Raw genomic sequence first — 20,173 nt, 5'->3', positions numbered from 1 at the left:
CCTTAGCAACTCTTCATTTTCCCTAAATTCCTGCTCAGAACCAAAGGAACAAAGCTGTACATCATCACAAACCTTTTCTGCGTCTGCCACAGTACCATGCAAAAGTGCTCTATTAATTTCTCTTGAATATAAAACAGGAGTTTTCACATAATACAGTCTCCTAACTAAGGCACACATTGTGGCGTGATGAACAGCTAACATCCTGAAATGATGAAAGGTGCTTTAGCACACTTTCTTTAATAAACCAGCTAGTAAGTGTGCCTCAATTTTGTATGCTTTCTAATCTTGCAAGGATCCAATCCTTGTAAAGTACTTTTTTTGTGTTTTTAACTTCGCTTTGGAAAGATACATACAAATGTCCTTAATAAATCAATGAAATGGTGTTGAATACTACAACACTACTAAAATTCCATTTGTATACAACTGCCTGAATCAGCCTTCCTTGTGCCTTAACTCCAGTAACCTGATCTACGTTTCTAAGTACCATCACATCTTTCTCTATAGGAGTGCGATTCTTCATTTCATAACATTGTCCTCTGTAATCAATAGCATGAACTAATCTATTATCCTGGAGATACTAAAAGTATGTATCCATTCTCCACTAAAAACTGTAAAAAAGTTGCTTCTATTCACAAATCTTTTTTTCTGGTTTTGTTTCCTCATGCACAGCATTAGTTTGCTTTACAAACTAATGCTGTGCGTGAGTCTACATTCTATTTATAGTCAAAATGGAAAGCTTCCCTTCAAAGCAAAGGCCTTATCAACTACTCTTTCAGCTCATTCTTACTGTTTGAGTGCCTCCCTCCTTATTCAATACTTTTTCATAGTTCTCAATAGACTTATAACTACTCTATTACGAAACATCCTGGCTCTGAGATCCTTAAACTGCTTATGTCTCTTTGTTAAGATGTGTACATTTTTGTTACATTCTTTCCTGTTCTTGTCATATAGATTGCGTCCACTGTTATTCTTTCTCATACTTTGAATTCTATTTTCATTATGTTGCACTCTTTTGAAATGTCCACATATATTTAAAAAAATGACTATGTCCTTTTATCAGTAGCTCTTTTTTCTTTCACTACTTTTTCTGTGTTTTGCGCCTTTTGTGTCTTAGTTCTGCATAAACACTATAGTTGCTTCTGTTCCTTTTTCCTCAGAGCTTTTCTAGGCCTTCTCTCATTAGTTATGCAGATATTGCTCTGTAAAAACTAAATATTTTTGAATTTTTATTCTAGCCAATGTACCAACTACTTTACTACAGTACTTTATGTTGCAGTTTTAAATCTACAGATGAACCATAGCGACATAACTACAAACATTTACTTCAATGTACCAAACTCCAACCAAAACACACAACTTTATTTATTAGTTACCTTTTAATATTATGGCACCCTCTCCTACAACACAGCTGTACTATATTGCGGTTCTCACTTTTACATGCTAAAAGACCACCTTATCTGTTTTTTAGTAAATTTAAAAAAGATCAGCCAGAGTGTAAAAGTACATACAGTGTCTTAATACTGTAAATCCGAAAACACAACATATGAGCTATTTCTGTGCCTCTCTACCATGGTGTCACTGGTAGATTTAGTTTTTCAGTACTTTTCTATTTAGAAGTGTCAGATCTCAATTTTGAAAAACACTGCCTATACAAATCTTCATGTTAACCTGTATCACAGCATATAGCTCACTAATTCTTCCAGGAGCAAGTAAACAGTGTGTGACGGGTTACATGTAGAATTCCCAAGATGGTTCTAAAAGAGTACATATTTCTCAATAAAACTTGCAAATAGATGTGTTTGGGTGAGTACAACATTACTCCCTGGATGGTTGGATGACGGCATAGGTGATTCCTTCAGAATATAGGCAGTGCCTGGATGATTCCCTGAGTACATAAGAACTACATCAGTGGTTCCATATCTGCATAGTTAGTGCCTGTGTATTTGCATGACTATATTGCTGCTATTGGGGTGTTTGGATGAGTGCATGAGTACCACCTGAATGACAAGATAAGTGCATAACTAATGCCTCAATGATTCAATACATGCATGGATAGTGGTTGGCTGATTAAATGTGTGCTATTCTAGTCCCTTAGTGATGACAGGACTACATGCGTAGTATATATGTGAGTTATTCGGTGCATGCATAGTGCGTATGTCATTGTTTAAGTGCATACATAGCTCCTGGCAGATTGCATTTGTGCATGACTTGTGTTTCAGTGATTGAATGAGTATATGACTGTTGCACATGTGTTTTTGGTCAGTAGTCCCTGGCTGATTACATGAGTGCATGACTAATGTCTGAGTAATTGTATACGTCCATTGTTAAAGCTTGAGAGATTGGATACAAACAATTGTGCTGCTGTGATGATTATATTAGTGCAAGAATATTGCCTCAGTAATTGGATGAGAGCATAGATACTTGATTGGGGATATGTTCACTGTAGTGGTACTTCCTGCATAATAGGATGAGTGCATGACTAGTATCTGAGGGTTTGGTTGAGTGCATGGGTTGTTCCTCAGTATTTGGATGAGTGCATGGGTTATGGGTGAGTGTGTGGATGAGTGCATGGGTTTTGCATGGGTGTTTAAATAACTGCATAGCTACAGCTTTGGTGACTGTATATGTTAACGGGTAGGGCCTGGGTGATTGGATTAATTAATGGGTGTTGCCTGCGTAGTTCAATGATGACATAATTAGTGCCGCCATAATTGGAAAAGTCCATGTGTAGTGCCTGGGTGATGGAATAAGTGCGTACATAGTGTGTGAGTGATTCAATAACTGCCTTATAGTGGCTTAGTGATTGGATGAGTGCCTGAATAATGTGTGGGTGACAGTAAAGTATCTCCATTGCTTTTAGATACATAACAGTTGTGACTATATCTCTAACTCATTGTTTACCTCCTTCTGTCAGTATCAAACTATCTGATTTAGTGTATCTATCCTTTTCTAATGACCTATATGTCAGAAAAGTCTAGATATCACACTTCGTATATAATTGGATAAATACCTCTGTTCACATATACATTGCTCTATCATTAAGCATTCACATGCATCAGTAAGTTTCTAAAACTGAAAACTACAAAACGTTTTCTTAATGGCATACCTACATCATTTTCTACATTTTTTTTGTGTGTTTAAAACATATATTCAGCATTTCTAAAAGTAAAGTTACACACCAAATAAAGGTGGCACAAGAACACTCAACAGACATTCTGCATTATAAACTCTCCTCAATTTTAAACAGAGCATGTTTAAAGAAAACACCACCCTCATGACATACATAAAATTGTCATTAGCCTCAAAGGACATAGATCGCCATGTAAACATATACGTGATTGATAATAGATAGAGGATGCGGTCCATTTGCTAGACTCCCGACTTTGGTGCTGGAAACCAGGGTTTGAGCCTCGGGGTCGCTTCCACATCCTGTGATTCTGGGCAAATCACTTAATGTCCCATCTGCCTGAATGTCTAAGCAAATACGGTGGTCATGTAAAGGGCTCCAATACCTTTGGGTCGAGTTCGAGCTATATAAATATGCAAAAGAATATATATATATATTCAAGCCATATTTTCAAAAATATATAGTTCTCCACATCTTTAAAAAACTCAAGAGTCCCATCGTACATATAAATATCTGCAACCACAAAAAAATCACACTATCCTAGCATATTCAAACCACTCATATAAGTAAAAAAACACATTGACAAACACTTCCTAATACATACATAACAAATCGTACTACTTTTTAATACATATATGCTGGCACAGAACATTTTCTTATGTTTTCCTTGTGACTACACTACTCCTGTTTTATAATGTGACCAAATTACTACAACTCCCAGAATGCAAATAACAGAGATATATCAATTCTGCACATGATGCATAGACATTTAAAACATTCTTAGTGTTAAATACATTCTTTATGGCAACTTTAAACAATACTATACTAATATTTTTCTATAAACTACACAATGGAATACAGGAGCACTAATTAATTATTCTCTTACTTCCCAAAACATATCATGTTAAACACATGCCCTCTGATAGAGGCAGTTCATGTCATACATTTTTATCATATCACTGTGATACTCTTTTTTATTAAACTCCCATTATACATCTTCATTTCTAATGTAATATTTTTTAAATAACTAAAAAGTTATGTACATACTAGTGAATGGAATTCATAGGTTATATTGTTGTTTTAGCCCTTGTTAAATAGTTTTGACTCAAAAGGCTTTGTAAAAGCTAACCAACTCTTCAACTTTGCACTCTTTGATCAGGGGTAAGGCTACAAATGAAATCATGTTTTTCATTTTAGAAAATTCTATCTGCACTTGTCAATGGTTAGCATCTGTAAACCCTTTGCCTCTCTTTCAAAACGAGGTACATGTCTCCGCATGTTCGTGATTATTTAGCGATGATAGCAGAGAAAAGGATTGCAAACCTATATTCAGCTTTGTTGTTTTTTTACATTTAGATACTGCAAAACAGTTTATTACCTAGTCCTCAAATGGAAATTAAAAGATTAGATTATCATTACTTAAATTTTGACATAACTCCTCAACTTTAAAAAACATGATCTGTCTCTTTAACACCCTTTCCCCAATACGCTCTTAGCTCAGTGTGTCTAGCAACCCAATAGAACCAGTAGGTCACAACTTCACATCACATTCTAGAAGGAACATACTACTTCCAAATGAGATACAGCAGGTGTTGTATACCTCACAGATTCAAAAGCATATCCATGTCTGTAATACATTCCTTTTTTTAAACAACAGCCAATAATAGAACTTCTTACTAATTGTTGGAAATGGGGGTCACTTGGAAATGGTTTGCAAGTAGGGACACTTGCTTCTAGTCAGGGTAAGGGAGTTACGACCTTAGACAACCTCTGCTCTCACCCTTTGGAAGCATGGCTCGAGTAGACAGGCTTATCTCAGAGGCAATGTGTAAAGCATTTGTGCATACATACAGTAACACAGTGAAAACACTTCAAATGGACACCACACCAGTTTAGAAAAATAAGTAATCTTTATCTACACCAAACAAGACCAAAACAACAAAAATCCACCATACATATATCAAGATTACATCAAAAGTAGGTTATTCACAAAAATAAAGCTTGTAGGAACAAATAGCTCCACCTTGGGCCATTATGATGTCGTGACAGATTAAAGTCCCAACGTATGGCGCTGACAGTGAGGCATGCAGCGTCAGGCCCCGAGTCACATGGACACCAAAGAACAGTACCGTGGCATACAATGGAAACAAAGACAGGTCACGGCGTTGGTGAGGTGATGCCTCATTGTTGCCGGGCGACGTCGGTTCCTTATGATCCCAGGGGAGGTGAAGCATCGGTTCCTTACTGCAATGCTGGGGAGGTGAGGCATCAGTTCCTTATTGGTGCCGGGGTGGTGATGTCACGGTGGTGTTGAGGTGATGCAGGGTTGATGGATTCGGGAGGTCACCCACGTCAGGTATCGGCACCGCGTTGATGAACCACTGGTGTTGGGGCTGAGGTGTGAGTTGGGGCACTGCATCAGGAGCAACACAAACAGTGTCCTCAGTTCCGGTGCAGGCAGCGGCCTCAATAGTGAAAAACAAAATGCACTGTATTTCACTATAAGGACATGTCACACACACCAGTACATGTCCTACCTTTAACATACACTGCACTTTGCCGGTAGGGGTACCATGGCCCTACCTGAGGGGTGTCTTACATGTAAGAAAAGGGTATGTTAGTGCCTGGCAAGTGGGTGCACTTAACAGGTCGACATGACAGTAAAAACGGTGCTCAGGCACTGTAGTCTCAGGTCTGAGAACCCTTTGAAAGGCTGCTTGTGTGAGTGGAACAATCAGTGCTGCAGGCCCTCTAGCATAATTTGATTTTTACACCCTAGGCACACACAGTGCACTGTACTAGGGGCTTAATAGTAAATCAAATAAGCCAATCAGAGAAATGTCAATCCATAAACACCATTCATAGGAAGAAACTATGCACTTTATCACTGATCAGCAGGGCTAAAGTGCCCAGAGCCATAAAAACCATCAGAAACGGGTCAGTAACAGGAGGCAAAAAAGCAAAAAGTCTGGGGATAAACCCGCTGGAAAAGTCAGGTCTAACACTAGTGCATCCAATGTACTCCCTGATTCCATTCACTTACTTACTGGCAGTATCCAATCCAATGAATATATATATATATATATATATATATATATATATATATATATATATATATATTATTATTATTTTTTAAGAAAACACCTCCATTTTAACTGCTTTTCATTTGAAAACTACCTTATTCAGCTCCAGCCTTCTCCTGGCTGCTATTGCTTCTTCACTTCAAAATGCTTAAAGTGTGGATTGATTGCCACAACTATGTATATTGGGGTAAGGGGGCTGCAAAAGAGAGGTATTGAAAATAACTTGGGTTTGCCAAATGTGGAGATTAATTGATTTGGCCAGAGAGGGTTAACGTTTCATCAGTTGCTGGCTTTGGTTAAAATCATTGTGGATTGCTGAGCTTCTCACCTCATGATTGTGCACTGTGGTGGCAATGACCTAGGCACATTGACTAGGGCTGGTCTGGAAATCCTAATGAAAGATACCTTTGCAGAACTGATGTCACTTTTTTCTCACACTGTCTTGGTGTACTATAGTATATGTATATGCCAAAGACAGAAATGGAAGTGGTCAAATCATGTGTCCTCATGTAACGAAACTGGTGCTATGTAAAGCGCTCTGATACCCGATATCTTCGGGTCTAGTTTGCGCTATATAAAACTCTATTAAAAAAATTCTGTCCACAGATTGACAAAACCAGGAAACATGTTAATAAAACTGTTTCTGTATTCCTTAGATACCATCGCATGGACTGTATCTATAACAACAATCTGCATTTTGTCATGCAAGGAATTTATAGAAATGATGAAGTGCACTTTACAGACGAAGGTACAACGGTGTTTCTAAGTAACCTGATGCTCTGCACCCGGTCTTTATGTGTTGCTGTCATATGTACACAATAAACACGAAGGCTTTTGTCAGAGCCACCTTAGTACCTAAAATATTTTTTTTTAAATCAATTTTTGTTGGCTTTTGGGTATTTCGTGATGATGACGCGATCGCCGCGAATACGTTGCAAAAATGCAAAACAAGAGCTGACATTCTACGGCCATCAATACATCTAATAATATTAACTGGGGGCGGAGCTTGCCTGACTCCAAGTTGGCCGTGAGTTAGGGAAGCTCCCCAGAACACCATCAATAATCCGACAAAATCCTCGCATTAAACACGCTAATCCTGTAGTTACGAGGCGTAATTCACTTATCTGCGGTGAGCGCTACCCAAGACATCCAGAGACAGCAGAAATGGTGCAGCACAACCGGAGTTATCTGTAGTGACACACTTTAGACACAGAGACTCACAAGGCCTGATGCCACACGGAGGCCGTTAGCACTGTAGATTGGGACCGGTAGCTCCTAATGTGGTGCCCGCTGCTACGGCCAGCTCTGTTGCGGGGTCCACAGCAATTCACTTGCTGGTGTGCAGTCACGCTTCTGCAGGGCTTGGAAGCACCACCGGTCAGGCACCCGAGCGGCACTATATCAATGTGGGCTCCAGTAGCCTAGCAGAGAAAAAGCTGTGGTAGCATTGCGGTGCCCCCAGCATCTAGACATTGGTTGATGAAGGTCGGCACCAGTCAGAGTGGGATGACTGGGCCCCCCGCTCGGGTCTCCAGAAAGAGAAGGAGCTAACTCTGGACTTTACCTGCAGAAAAGGGGGCTCAGTCATCATGCCCAAGAGGCACATCTGCAGGTGGACAGGGCACTTAGGCGCTAGACTGAGGGCAGGGTCTCCTTCGAGAGTGAGGGGGTAACATTAGTGTGGGAGACCAAGAGAGACACCGCAGTTATCACCATCCCCCACTGAAAGACTCAAGTTACGCCTAGGGCAGCCAATGGGGACATGCAATAAGGTGATCCTGAGACCTGCAGCCATCTGCTTGACTGGCAGCACTGGTTCCCCGGATAACGCTGAAGTATATTGATGGTGTGCCCTGACAAGTGCACCCGTGTTGCACGAATCCCCACATTATGGGCAAAACAGATAAGCTACAGCTACAGTTTGACTTGCGCAGAACCCCTTGATCGAAGCATCCCATGCCCACAGGCCATGATTCCGCCCCAGACAAGCAGGCAGAGGAAGATGACATGGAAATGAAGCTGGAGTTCCATACTATCCAACAAAGCCTCTCAAAGATAGATAGTAAAATCAACGATCTATTGTTCCGCATGGACAGGATGTCAGGAAAGTTAGACAAACATGGCAACTGACTCGACTCGGCAGAACAACACATATCTGACATGGAAGACGTGGTTCGTGCAGACGCAGAAGCTGACAAAGAAAGAGACAAGATCCTGCTGGGCACTACAGGCAAAGCCTGAAGATCTTGAAGCGAGGTCCCGGCGAACAACGTCCGCATTTTGGGAGTTGCTGAATCGTCCAATATCGGCAACATGGAGCAATACATAGAGATGCTCCTGGTCACCCTGCTGGGTCAGAACACCTTCTCTGAAATGCTTGTAGTGAAACGAGTGCACCGCTCCCTGGCACCCGGACTGGTACCTGGAGCTGCTCCCAGATCTATGATAGCAAGATTCTTGAATAATAGAGATAGTGATGCGGCTTTACCAAAAGCCCAAGAGCTGGGAACTCTACATCATGAGGGGGCCGAAATAACCCTATTCCCCAACTTCACTATCCAAGTCCAAGAGGCGCAATGGCTCTTCATCCAGGCAAAAAATGGATGAACTTCGGGACAGGAATCTGAAGTTCAGCATGTTGTTTCCTGCCAAGTTGAGGGTCAAAATGAACGTTAAAATGCCCTTGTTCACAGATCCTAAAGCAGTACTACGTTTCCTTAAAGACAAAGAACAGCGTCTGAAACCGCAGGGTTTACCAAGTGCCTCCCATTTGCACACGGAGGGTTCCCCTGGCAGTCGAGATGAACAAGAATCGACAGAGTGGCTGTCTGTGTGGAACAGAGGTGGACATTATGTGGACCAAACCGGATAAAATGGGTAACATTTGTGGCGATTAGCATTGCGAAGTGCGGCAGTCACTAATAACCTTGAGTCTTGAATACACATGTGGGGGAATGCCTAAGCAGCACGTTAATGTAAAATAGATGGCTGATTGACGTAGAGGTGGGCTCCCCAAGCACATAGAACATACCACGATGACCGGCATGATGTTATCTGATTAATATTGTATGCGACTACAAGTGTAAATTGGATGGTGCTGGGAGACAGAATTGATCGAAACATCTGCCCCCAAATGTATCAGACAATTTGTATTGCTTTCTATATGGGTTTTGTTTAGACCTAGGAGTTAGGGAGGGGAGGAGTTCAGATGGCCAGGACTGTTGAGGGTTTCCGTGGCGTGGGAGGGAATGGTTTGTTTATAAGAAAGGGCACACACAGTGACATAAACATGCAAAAACAGTTTCATACAGTACTAATTTCAGGCATCGGGATCCGCTTGTTGCAGTGGGCATCCGTATCTCATGGCCCGTGAGGGCGGGAATACACAGAATCTCGAGCTCATGACCTGGAATGTGTGAGGTTTGAATGATAATAGAAAGATTAGAAGAGTTTTCTCTTACTTAAAAAGACACTCTGTGTCTATAGCAATTTTACAAAAGACACATCCTACCACGGATCGCAGTGGGGTGGTCCACTGCAAAATGCAGGGGATATGCTACTCAGCAGACTACAAGTCTCATGGCAGGGGGGGTCCCGATTTAGATAGACAGAAAGGCAGGGGTAGAGATGACGGGCTTACTCAAAGATCCACAGGGAAGGTATGCGGTAGCCCTCTGCAGGCAGGGTGATTTGAAATTCCTCTTAGTGGGCGTGTAAGGCCAGAACTATGATGAGCCTCAATTCTATACTTCATTGTTGGCCAAACTAGTACAATGGAGGGGTGTCCTACAGGTGTGGGGAGGCGATTTCAACTGCATCTTAGTCCCAAGTATAGATAGGTCCTTGGGCCCGCCTCGGCGTCCAGCGGTGATAACTTTGCAAGGCTTAATACGTACAGAGGGCCTTATAGACATTTGGAGACATAGAGCCCCCGCAGAGAGAGGTTACACACATTACTCTTCAGTTTATGACACTCACACCCGGATAGATTTCTGATTAATATCTGGAGGGTTGGACTCTAGAGTTATGGCATGCGCACACCTTGCGCGAACATACTCCGACCACTCACCAGTTCAGCTCGTGTTGCAATACAGGTCACCACGAATTCTGTTTTTTACATGGCTTTTCCAACCTTACTCGCTGTTGGACTCAGTATTCAAAGAGGGGTTGGCAACAGCGATACAAGACTTCTTCACTGACAATGTAGGGTCGGTACAATCATTTACCACAGTCTGGGAAACATTCAAGGTATATGTATGAGGGCTGGTGAACTCCACTCATTCGGGTATACTAAGCTCTATCCAAAATAGATTAGGGACACTAGAACGGGTCATAGGCTGTTTGGAACAAGACTTGAACGAGGTAGGGGCAACCCAAACTACGGTAACCCTCAAACAAAAACTAGTAGAGTTCCAAGATACTGCTAATGATGAAATTAACCACAAGGGTAAATATGCCATGGCACACTGCTATGGAGAGAGGGAACAGCCATGAGCCACCCTGGCAGGGACATTGCAACCCAAAAGGTAATTAGACCACACGGTTGGTATGATTGACAGCTCATTTACGCTCATTATCAAAAAAATATATATAATAATAATGATAATATTAACTAAACAAATACATTCTAAACATTGCGCTACATATATTACTATATGCATGCTTCTTTAAAACCATGTTTAAACTCATGTTTTTGTACTAGGTTTCTTTCAAATCCATCTTCACAACCTATTTTCAATTTTTGCGGTTATTCTGGGAGTTGCGGCGATCGCCCCTTTTCCAGAAAGTGAAAAACACATATAAGCACACTTATTACAGTATTTTACACACTAGGGGATTATTACTGTACACTTCAGACTCCTGTTGTTCTAGTGTATTTCTAGAACAGCAATCTCTAAAACCTATTTTCCAAATTTATGGGGAGGCCGGGAGTCTCTATGACATTGCTAGTTGCAATCCCAGTGGATATTACGCAAAAGCGGAAAGCACAAGCCGGAAATCAATAGCCACCACCACATTAAACTCAATATTCCTAACCATCACACTAGGTAAATCACTATCTAAATAAAAAAACATTTATCAGAATCTGTATACAATACAATTTGTATTAATGATTCAATCATGTTTGTGAATATTTTCACCAATATTTGTGGTTTCGCCGTGATATTCGCAAAAGCTCCATAAGGGTGCTTGGGGGACAACGCTGGTGGTCACGGCGTCATTGCAAATATCACAAATGATTAAAAAATCTATTTTGGACACGTAACTTGTGTCATTAACACTTACATGTCTAAAACTTCTGGTCAGAGTACCTTGACCCTGACTGCTTATGTTGCTTTCACAGAAAATGTTAGCTCTGGTAACCATTCCCTTTTTTTTTTTTTTTTTTTATTATTCCCCCGTAGGGACAAGTCATCATCACAGAAAAAGACACAATATATACATATCTCATGATACAACAATATTATGTTCTTTAACATTAAATAATTATCGTTTCAAGTTTCTAAATGTTCTTGAATTGCACCCCAGATTAACATTCCCAATTGCCGTTTCCTAGCCCCTTTCAAAGCATAAAGACTCCATTCCAGTTCAAAAGGATTGTACAGCTTTGAACGCCAAAATTCAAATGCAGGGGGTTCTTCTTGTAACCAGTCAGAAGCAATACAGAGGCGAGCAGCAGTCATGGCCACAAATAGCAAATATCTAAATTTAAATAAAGCAGTTCCCTGTTTCACATTTTCACCTATACCCAAAAGCATCAAGGCTGGAGAAATGTTTACTATAGATATTGTAATCATAGAAAGAACATATTCCATATGATTCAAAAATTGACGTAATTTACAACAACTAAAAAATATATGAATACTATCTGCATTGTCTGATTTGCATCGAAAACATTTCCCATCATATTGTGGGCCTCACTTCATCATACGCTCTGGAGTATAATATAAGCGAAATATAGTTTTGAAGAATTGAGCCTTCAAATTAGCAGATAGGAAAACTTCCTTAGACATATATTATGCATCTTCTATTAGTAAAGAAGATTCCCCCAACTGAACCTGCCAATACAAATTAAACCTATGCAAGTCATCTGGTCTATATTTCATTAACATAATATACTAACCCCCAATGTTCTCCCCTTTGCGAATCGCCTCTACTACGGGACTGATCCGAACACAAATATGCCTTCTATTAATGAAATCTCTTAATTGAAGATATTTAAAAAAAGACGATTTGGTCAATTGGTATTTTAGAGTCAGTCTCTCGTTAGTAACAAGTGACCCATTCAGTTCAAACAAATCCCCAATTTGCACTATCCCACGCTCTGTCCATTCTAGAGCAACCCCGTCCTGAAACACAAAAGGTAATATTTTCTCTGCATGAAATGGAGTATAATATGACACTTTCTCAATATTAATCATTCTAGCCACCCTTCTCCATATTGTAAAAGCTGATTCCAATACCTTATAGCGTGTTCTCTTATAGTAATTCCCCTCTAGCTCTTTAAATAGACTGCGTTTGGCGTAAGTTCCCAGCAATAAATAATATATAGATGGTGCTTCTGACATATCCTCCATCGATTCCCCTGTTAGTAGCAATCGCATTCTTTGTAAAAAACAAACATAGAAATATAGCATAAAGTCAGGAATAGCCCGACCACCTCGCTCAACCGGGAGAGTCATCAATCTCATTGCCCTTCGAGGTTTTCCGGGAGACCATAGGAATCTTGCACAAGTGGACTGAAGCTGTTGTATATATTGAACTGGAATTTCTAATGGTATAGCTCTAAACATATAGAGAACGTTTGACAAAATACTCATTTTAATTACATTCCCTCTTCCTATAATTGTTAACTGCAATCTTCCCCACCTATCTAATGACTGTTTAATGTGTTGAAATGTACTAGTCCAGTTGGCTTTCACAATATCTTCCATAGAAGTTTTAATTATTATACCAAGATATGTTACTTCGGATACAACTCTTGGATCACTAAATCGCATGTTCTCAGTGCATAGTACTTGGGTCTTCCCAGAATTTAGCTTATAACCTGATATTGAGCCAAATTCCAAGGCCAGCCGTTCAATCTCTATTAATGCTTCACCTGGGTTGACAGTCATATCTGCTACATCATCCGCATATGCGAATACCGTGTGTGCAATATTGTGTGCTATGAATGGTTTAATTAAAGGGCTATTGGATAATCTTTTTATTAAAGGATTAATAAATAAAGCAAATAATAATGGGGAGCAGGGACACCCCTGCCTCGTACCTCTTGTAATACTATCAATGCGGATTTCCTCCCCATTGCAGCAATTCTTGCATTTGGAGCTGAATATAGTGCCTGGATTGCTATCAAAAAATTATCACCAAATCCAGATTTTCTCATGACCTCCCATAAATAGTGCCATTCAACGCGGTCGAACGCTTTCTCAGCGTCAAGTAATATTAGAGCAAGTGCACGCTGTTCGGCCTGAGCAATATCCATCAAAGTAATAACTTTATTTATATGAGTCACAGTACCTCGTTTAGGAATAAACCCGTGTTGATCCAATGAGACCAATGGAGTTATAACTTTTGAAATTCGATTGGCTGGTAATTTTGAGTATAGCTTACTATCGCAGTTTAGTAAAGAGATAGGACGATATGATCCCGGAAGTTCTGGAGATTTACCCTTGTTACTGAACACAACGATCAGGGCATCGTTCCATGACTTTGGTGAATTTCCCTTCTGTGCAGCTCTAAAAGTATCCAACATAATATATTTTAATTGTTCAAAAAATAATTTATAGACCTCCCCGGGGATATAATCTGGTCCCGCTGCTTTACCATTTGCCAGATTTCTAACCGCAAGTTCCAGTTCTTCCATAGTAAATGGACTATCCAACCATTCCCTATCATTATCGTTCAATTGTATATACTCCCCTAAATCAAATCTTGCAGTTGTTCTGTCAATTTTTTGTTGTGTATACAACTCCGTATAATACTGTTGGAGTATATCAAGGATTTTATCTGGGTCTTGTTGTAAGTTACCGTATGGATCTTGCATCTTAGATATAGACCTAGAAGTTGATTGCATCTTAAGCCGTAAGGCCAATGCTCTCCCAGTTGCCTCCCCATATTCATGCATGTGTCGTTTATGAGCCAAATACTTTCTCGCATTGTCATTACTCCACACTCCCGTTATCTTAGCTCGACATCCAGCAATCTTATCCTCCACAGCTGCTATATTTAGTTGGGAACTGCTTTTTTGAATTTCGAAAAATAAGTTCTCCTCAGACGTTTTTAGTAACCTATATAAATCTTGCATTTCCCCCCTTAGTTTCTTCATCCGAAAATTGCCATAACTCATCACCTCCCCTCTGAAACACACTTTAAATGTTTCCCAGACTATTTCAATACTAGCAGAATCTACATTAAAATTAATGAATTCGGTTATCCAGTTTACCATAGTCGTCTTAAACTTTGTATCTAGACATAATTTCCTATCAAAAGAGAAAGATCTTGTACCAAAATCAGTTGAGGAGTCCGGTATGATTAGCACAATAGGTGCATGATCAGATGTTACTTTAGGAAATAATTCAATATGCGCTGCAGCTAATATCGATAAAGGGGAGAAAAAATAATCTAATCGAACCATTTTTTTTATGTGGAAACGAATAATAAGTATAACCAGGCAATGCAGATTTCAAATTGCCCCAGGTATCCACCAAACCATGATCTGTTACCAGATTATATAGAGCCTTGAAGACTCGAGGTTTCCAACCGTCATAATTATCAGGACCTCCTGCAAGCTCCGTGTTTTTTAGGTTAATATTCATGTCTCCACATATTATCCCCATATTATCCCCAAGAGCCTTGAGACCCTACGGGTAGGTAGTGCGCTCTATAAATGTCTTTGATTGATTGATTGATTGAACGGAGTTGCCCAGTTTGCTAGTTCCATGTTCAAATTTACTAGCACTTCCGGTTCATCTAAATTTGACCCATACACTGAGCACAAAGTTATATGAGAAGATTTAAGTTTTATCTCCGCAATAACCCATCTTCCCCATTTATCTGTTAGGGTGCGGATTATTGTACATAAGCGTGATTTTGCTAAAATCATAACACCCCGAGTCAGAGTAGTCTGTTGTGATGCACAAATTAAAGAATAATCCAAATCGCCTACTGCAAATCGATTGCTCCACGGTAAATGAGTCTCCTGGAGACATACAATGTCTGGTTGAATATAGCGAAGCTCCAATGCAACGCTGTTCCTTTTTTTCACGTTATTAAGGCCAGACACATTAAAGGAGCATATTTTAATATTTCGAGCCATAGAAATTCGTTTTAACAATCCATACTGTGAAGCAAATCTTTATTATACTAAAGAAGCTCCTAGAACACATAATCTTTAAGTCAAACTTCTTTTCCTTCCTGCGATGTTTTTTGTCCCCATTAGGGTTTTTTCCCCTTTTTACCCCCACCGTGCTACCTTCCCCTTGCACATTCCACCACCCTGTGCAACCCTCCCTCCACCCCACTTCCCCCCTACCCCACTATTCCCGATAGATAAATGGCAGCCGCAACATTCTGTTCAGGTTGCATCCAGCCAATCACAACATTCCTGTTAGTGTGCGCAGTTGGGATTAATCGCAAAATCGTTACGAAACATATGCAGCAAGAGATATCACTATAAAAACGTGTTGGCAAAACAAAATGTAATGCTGAGCAAGAGAGCAGGTTGGAAAGCAAGGCTGGGTGCTGGATGGCAGAGCGCTGTTGATTGGTCTCCCAAATGCTTCAGGGCACTTTGTTGGACTATATATATATATATCAATCAATCAGAGTACTTGTAAAGCGCGCTACTTACCCATGAGGGTCTCAAGGTGCTGGGGGGGGGGGGCCGCTACTGTTCGAAGAGCCATGTCTTGAGGAGTCTTCTGAAGGTGAGTAGGTCTTGGGTCTGCCGTAGGTGGGTAGGGAGGGTGTTCCAGGTCTTGGCGGCGAGGTAGGAGAAGGATCTGCCTCCGGAAGTCGTTCGTTGGATGCGGGGGATAGCGGCGAGGGCGAGGTTGGTGGAGCGGAGCTGGTGGGTGGTGGTGTAGAAGCTGAGTCTGCTGTTCAGGTAGGCTGGTCCGGCGTTGTGCAGTGCTTTGTGTGCGTGGGTGAGGAGCTTGAAGGTGATCCTCTTGTCAATGGGGAGCCAGTGAAGGACTCTCAGGTGGGGGGTGATGTGGCTGTGGCGAGGGACGTTGACGATCAGTCGGGCGGAGGCGTTTTGGATGCGTTGTAGTCGTCGTAGGTGTTTGGCTAGGATTCCTGCATTGAGTGCGTTGCCATAGTCCAGTCTGCTGCTGACGAGGGCCTGTGTCACCGTTCTTCTTGATTCGGTCGGGATCCACTTGTAGATCCTGCGGAGCATGCGGAGGGTGTTGTAGCAGGAGGAGGAGATGGCGTTGACCTGTTTAGACATGGAAAGGGAGGAGTCGAGGATGAATCCTAGGTTGCGTGCATGGTCGGTGGATGTTGGTGCTGTTCCCAGTGTGGTCGGCCACCAGGAGTCGTCCCAGGCTGTGGGGGTGGTTCCGAGGATGAGGACCTCCGTCTTGTCCGAGTTCAGCTTCAGACGGCTGTTGCTCAACCAGTAGGCGACGGCCTTCATTCCCTCGTGGAGGTCGGTTTTGGTGGTGTGCGGGTCCTTAGTGAGGGAGGGGATGAGCTGGATGTCGTCGGCGTAGGAGATGATGTTGAGGTCGTGTTGGTGGGCCACTTGTGCGAGGGGGGCCATGTGAACGTTGAACAGCGTCGGGCTGAGGGATCAACCCGGGGGATGCCGCAGAAGATGTCGACGGACTCGGATCGGAAGGGCGGGAGGTGGACGCCGAGCAAGGAGCCCCCGACCCTTCAGGGAGGCCTCAGAACAATGGGCACAGAGATCCCATCAACCGACGCAGCGTGAACATAAATGCTGAGGCCCAGTTCCGGATATGTGGCATTTAATTTAAAAGAACACAGCAGCACAACATTCTCCATTTTCCTTACGCGTTTCTGCGCTCTTGCGCCTTGCTCACAGGTGGAGATATTCTGCAAAGTGCTTGGATGTATGACGTTACAACGCATGCTTTTACCATGCATGCTGTTACAACGCGTTTTTTACATCGCATACCATTACAACGCATAGCGCTTTTGGGTGCTGGATAGTGAATAGTTTAATTTACTATTCCAACTCCAGTCCCCGTGGACACTAGGGAAGGTTATTGGATAGTAAATTAACCTATTCCCTATCCTAGAGCACCCCCCAGCGCAATGCGTTGTAATGGTTTGCGTTGTAATGACCGCGTTGTAATGGTAGTGCGTTGTAAAAGTTTTGTTGTAAGTGATGTTTCCCAAGTGCTTACGTGCATGCTTTAAAAGGGTCATTTCATCATGTGACAGGTAAGTATATATATACATGTGTGTGTGCGCGTCACTGGAAAAAGCAAAGGTTACAGGGACATTATAGTTAGGCTCAGATTTCACTCATATAAAACCATAGAAATTCAGCAGTTATAGTTACCGGAGCAAACTATAATGTACGCCCCCACAATGCTCTCCTTATGAACTCACATATTGCATCTCACATAAAATGGTCAGTGACATTACTGATGAAATCCCTGATGACATCTCAAATTACATGGCTGTTGACATCATCTGGTGATAGTTAGTGTTTTTTAAAGGTTTCTTAGTGTTAAATATATATAGTAATGGTATCACAAAAGTGTAATTAGTTTACTTTTTGTACAAAGGAGTGATTAAAACATAGAATATGTGAGTTTCTGTGTAACCATGTAGCTCCATGTGTGAGTGTTTGTGGCGGTATGGGTGAGTAAGTGGCTGAGTGAGTGTCTTTATGGGTGAGTGAGTGGGTGTGTAAGTGGTGCATGGATAAGTGGGTTGGTATATGAGAGACTGTATGGGTGAATGAGTAGTTGTGTGTGTTTTTGTATGGGTGAGAGAGTGGATGTGTCCGTGGCTGGAAGTGTTAGCGACTGGCAGTGTAAATGGCTGTCTGGGTAAGTGTTTGGGTGAGGAAGCAGCTGTAAATAGTGAATAAGAGAGCGCATTCGTGGCTGTATAGGTGAGTGGATGAGTGGGTGAGTGGCTATAAATGGCAAATGCAAGAGTACATGAGTGATGGTATGGGTGAGTCAACCGGTTCATGAGTGTCTGTATGGGTGAGTGTAAAAATACATGACTGGCATAATAAGTATGTGGCTGGGTATGTAAGTGGGTGTATGGGTGAGTGAGTAGGTGTGTGAGTGGCTGTATGGGTAGGTGAGTGTGTGTGAGAGTGCCTGTATGGGTCTCTGAGTGGGTTTGAGTGGCTTTGTGGCTTTGTGAGTGGCTGTCTTGGTCTGTGAGTAGTGTGTGAGTGACTGTATGGGTATGTATATGGAAGTGTAAGTGGGTATAGGAATACCTGTGTGGATCTGTGAATGGATGTGTGAGTCTCTAAGTGGGTGAGTTAGTGGTGTGTGAGCATCTGAGTTGGTATGTGAGTAGGTATGTGGGTATGTGAGTCTCTGAGTTGATCTGTGAGTGGGTGCATTACTTTCTGATTGGGTCTGTGTGTGGGTGCATGCGTGTCTGGGGATGTGTGAGAGATTGCATGAGTCTCCAAGTGGGTCTGTCAGTGGGTGTATGAGTGTGTGAGTAGGGTTTCTGAGTGGCTGCATGAGTGTCTGACTTGGTCTATAAGTGGGTGTATGAATCTCTAAGTGGGTGCATGAGTGGGTACAAGAGTCTCTGAGTGAATCTACGAGGATGCATGAGTCTCTGAGTGGCACTATGAATGGGTGTGTGAGTGTCTGAGTAGGTCTGTGAGTGGGTGAATGAGTCTCTCAGTGGATCAGTGACTATGTGCATGAGTCAGTGAGTGAGTCTGTGGGTGGGTGCATTAGTCTCCGAGTTTATGTGAGTGGGTGCATGAGTGGATCTGTGAGTTGGAGGATGAGTGTCTGAGTGGGTCTGCAAGAGTGTGCAAGAATGTCTGAGTGGGTCTGTGAGTGGGTGTGTGAGTGTCTGAGTAGATATTTGAGTAGGTGGGTATCTGAGATGCAAAACACACAGAAGAGCAGACCAGGTCTGGAAGCGGTGTGTAGCTACAACAGTGACCGTGAGGCACTGGTGATGAGTGCGTGAGACAAAGGTATAAAGACTATCAGTCACAGAAAACTAAAGCAATTCACATCAGACCACCCATGTGGTGGAGTTTTCGTCATGTGGGAATTGCTGATCTTACCATCCCAAATTCGACCATATAGTGTCGATGCGGGAATAGTTTATCAAGAGAATAGTCTTGATATACATCCAAGAGTGATGTGAATTGAAACAGTGCAGTGCTCAAAACATAACAAAGGGTAAAATTAACTACCAGGACTCAAAAGAACATTTAGATAAAAGTCCAAGTGTCAAGAATTAAAAATACGCCCAGTAGTAAGACTACTCTATGGCGCTGTGCAGTACGGTCGACATATTTCAGCCTATAGGGCATTTAGCCCGGCTTTCTTCAGGACCTTTGACAATACATTTTTAATAAAGGCTACTGCAACTACATGCGATATATTTAAATAAGCAATAACAAGAATGTGCTGATACAAAGTCACATATATACCAGGAACTTGAATACTTAAACGTCCACTGGAGAGAAAGAAAAATGTCTTCTTCCTATCAAGAGACAAAGGACAAAAAGACAATATGTCAGACTATACCACGTCACACACACACACACCTACGTACACACACAGAGACTGTGCAGCCACACCTGCAAGAATGTTCTACATTCTGCATTCTAGAAAGCATAGTAGCTAAATCACATTGAGGCATTTCCTCTCAGTGATACTCACCCAGCTTTGTGTGGGTGATGGCCTCACCTCACCCGGCAACCGCTCGGGAGTATGAGGCCCCGCTCTACAGTGTAGAAATAAAAGACACAATAAGC

This window comes from Lissotriton helveticus, chromosome 2_2, assembly GCF_964261635.1.
Source record: "Lissotriton helveticus chromosome 2_2, aLisHel1.1, whole genome shotgun sequence".
Classification (NCBI taxonomy): Eukaryota; Metazoa; Chordata; class Amphibia; order Caudata; family Salamandridae; genus Lissotriton; species Lissotriton helveticus.
This window is presented reverse-complemented; position numbering follows the sequence as displayed.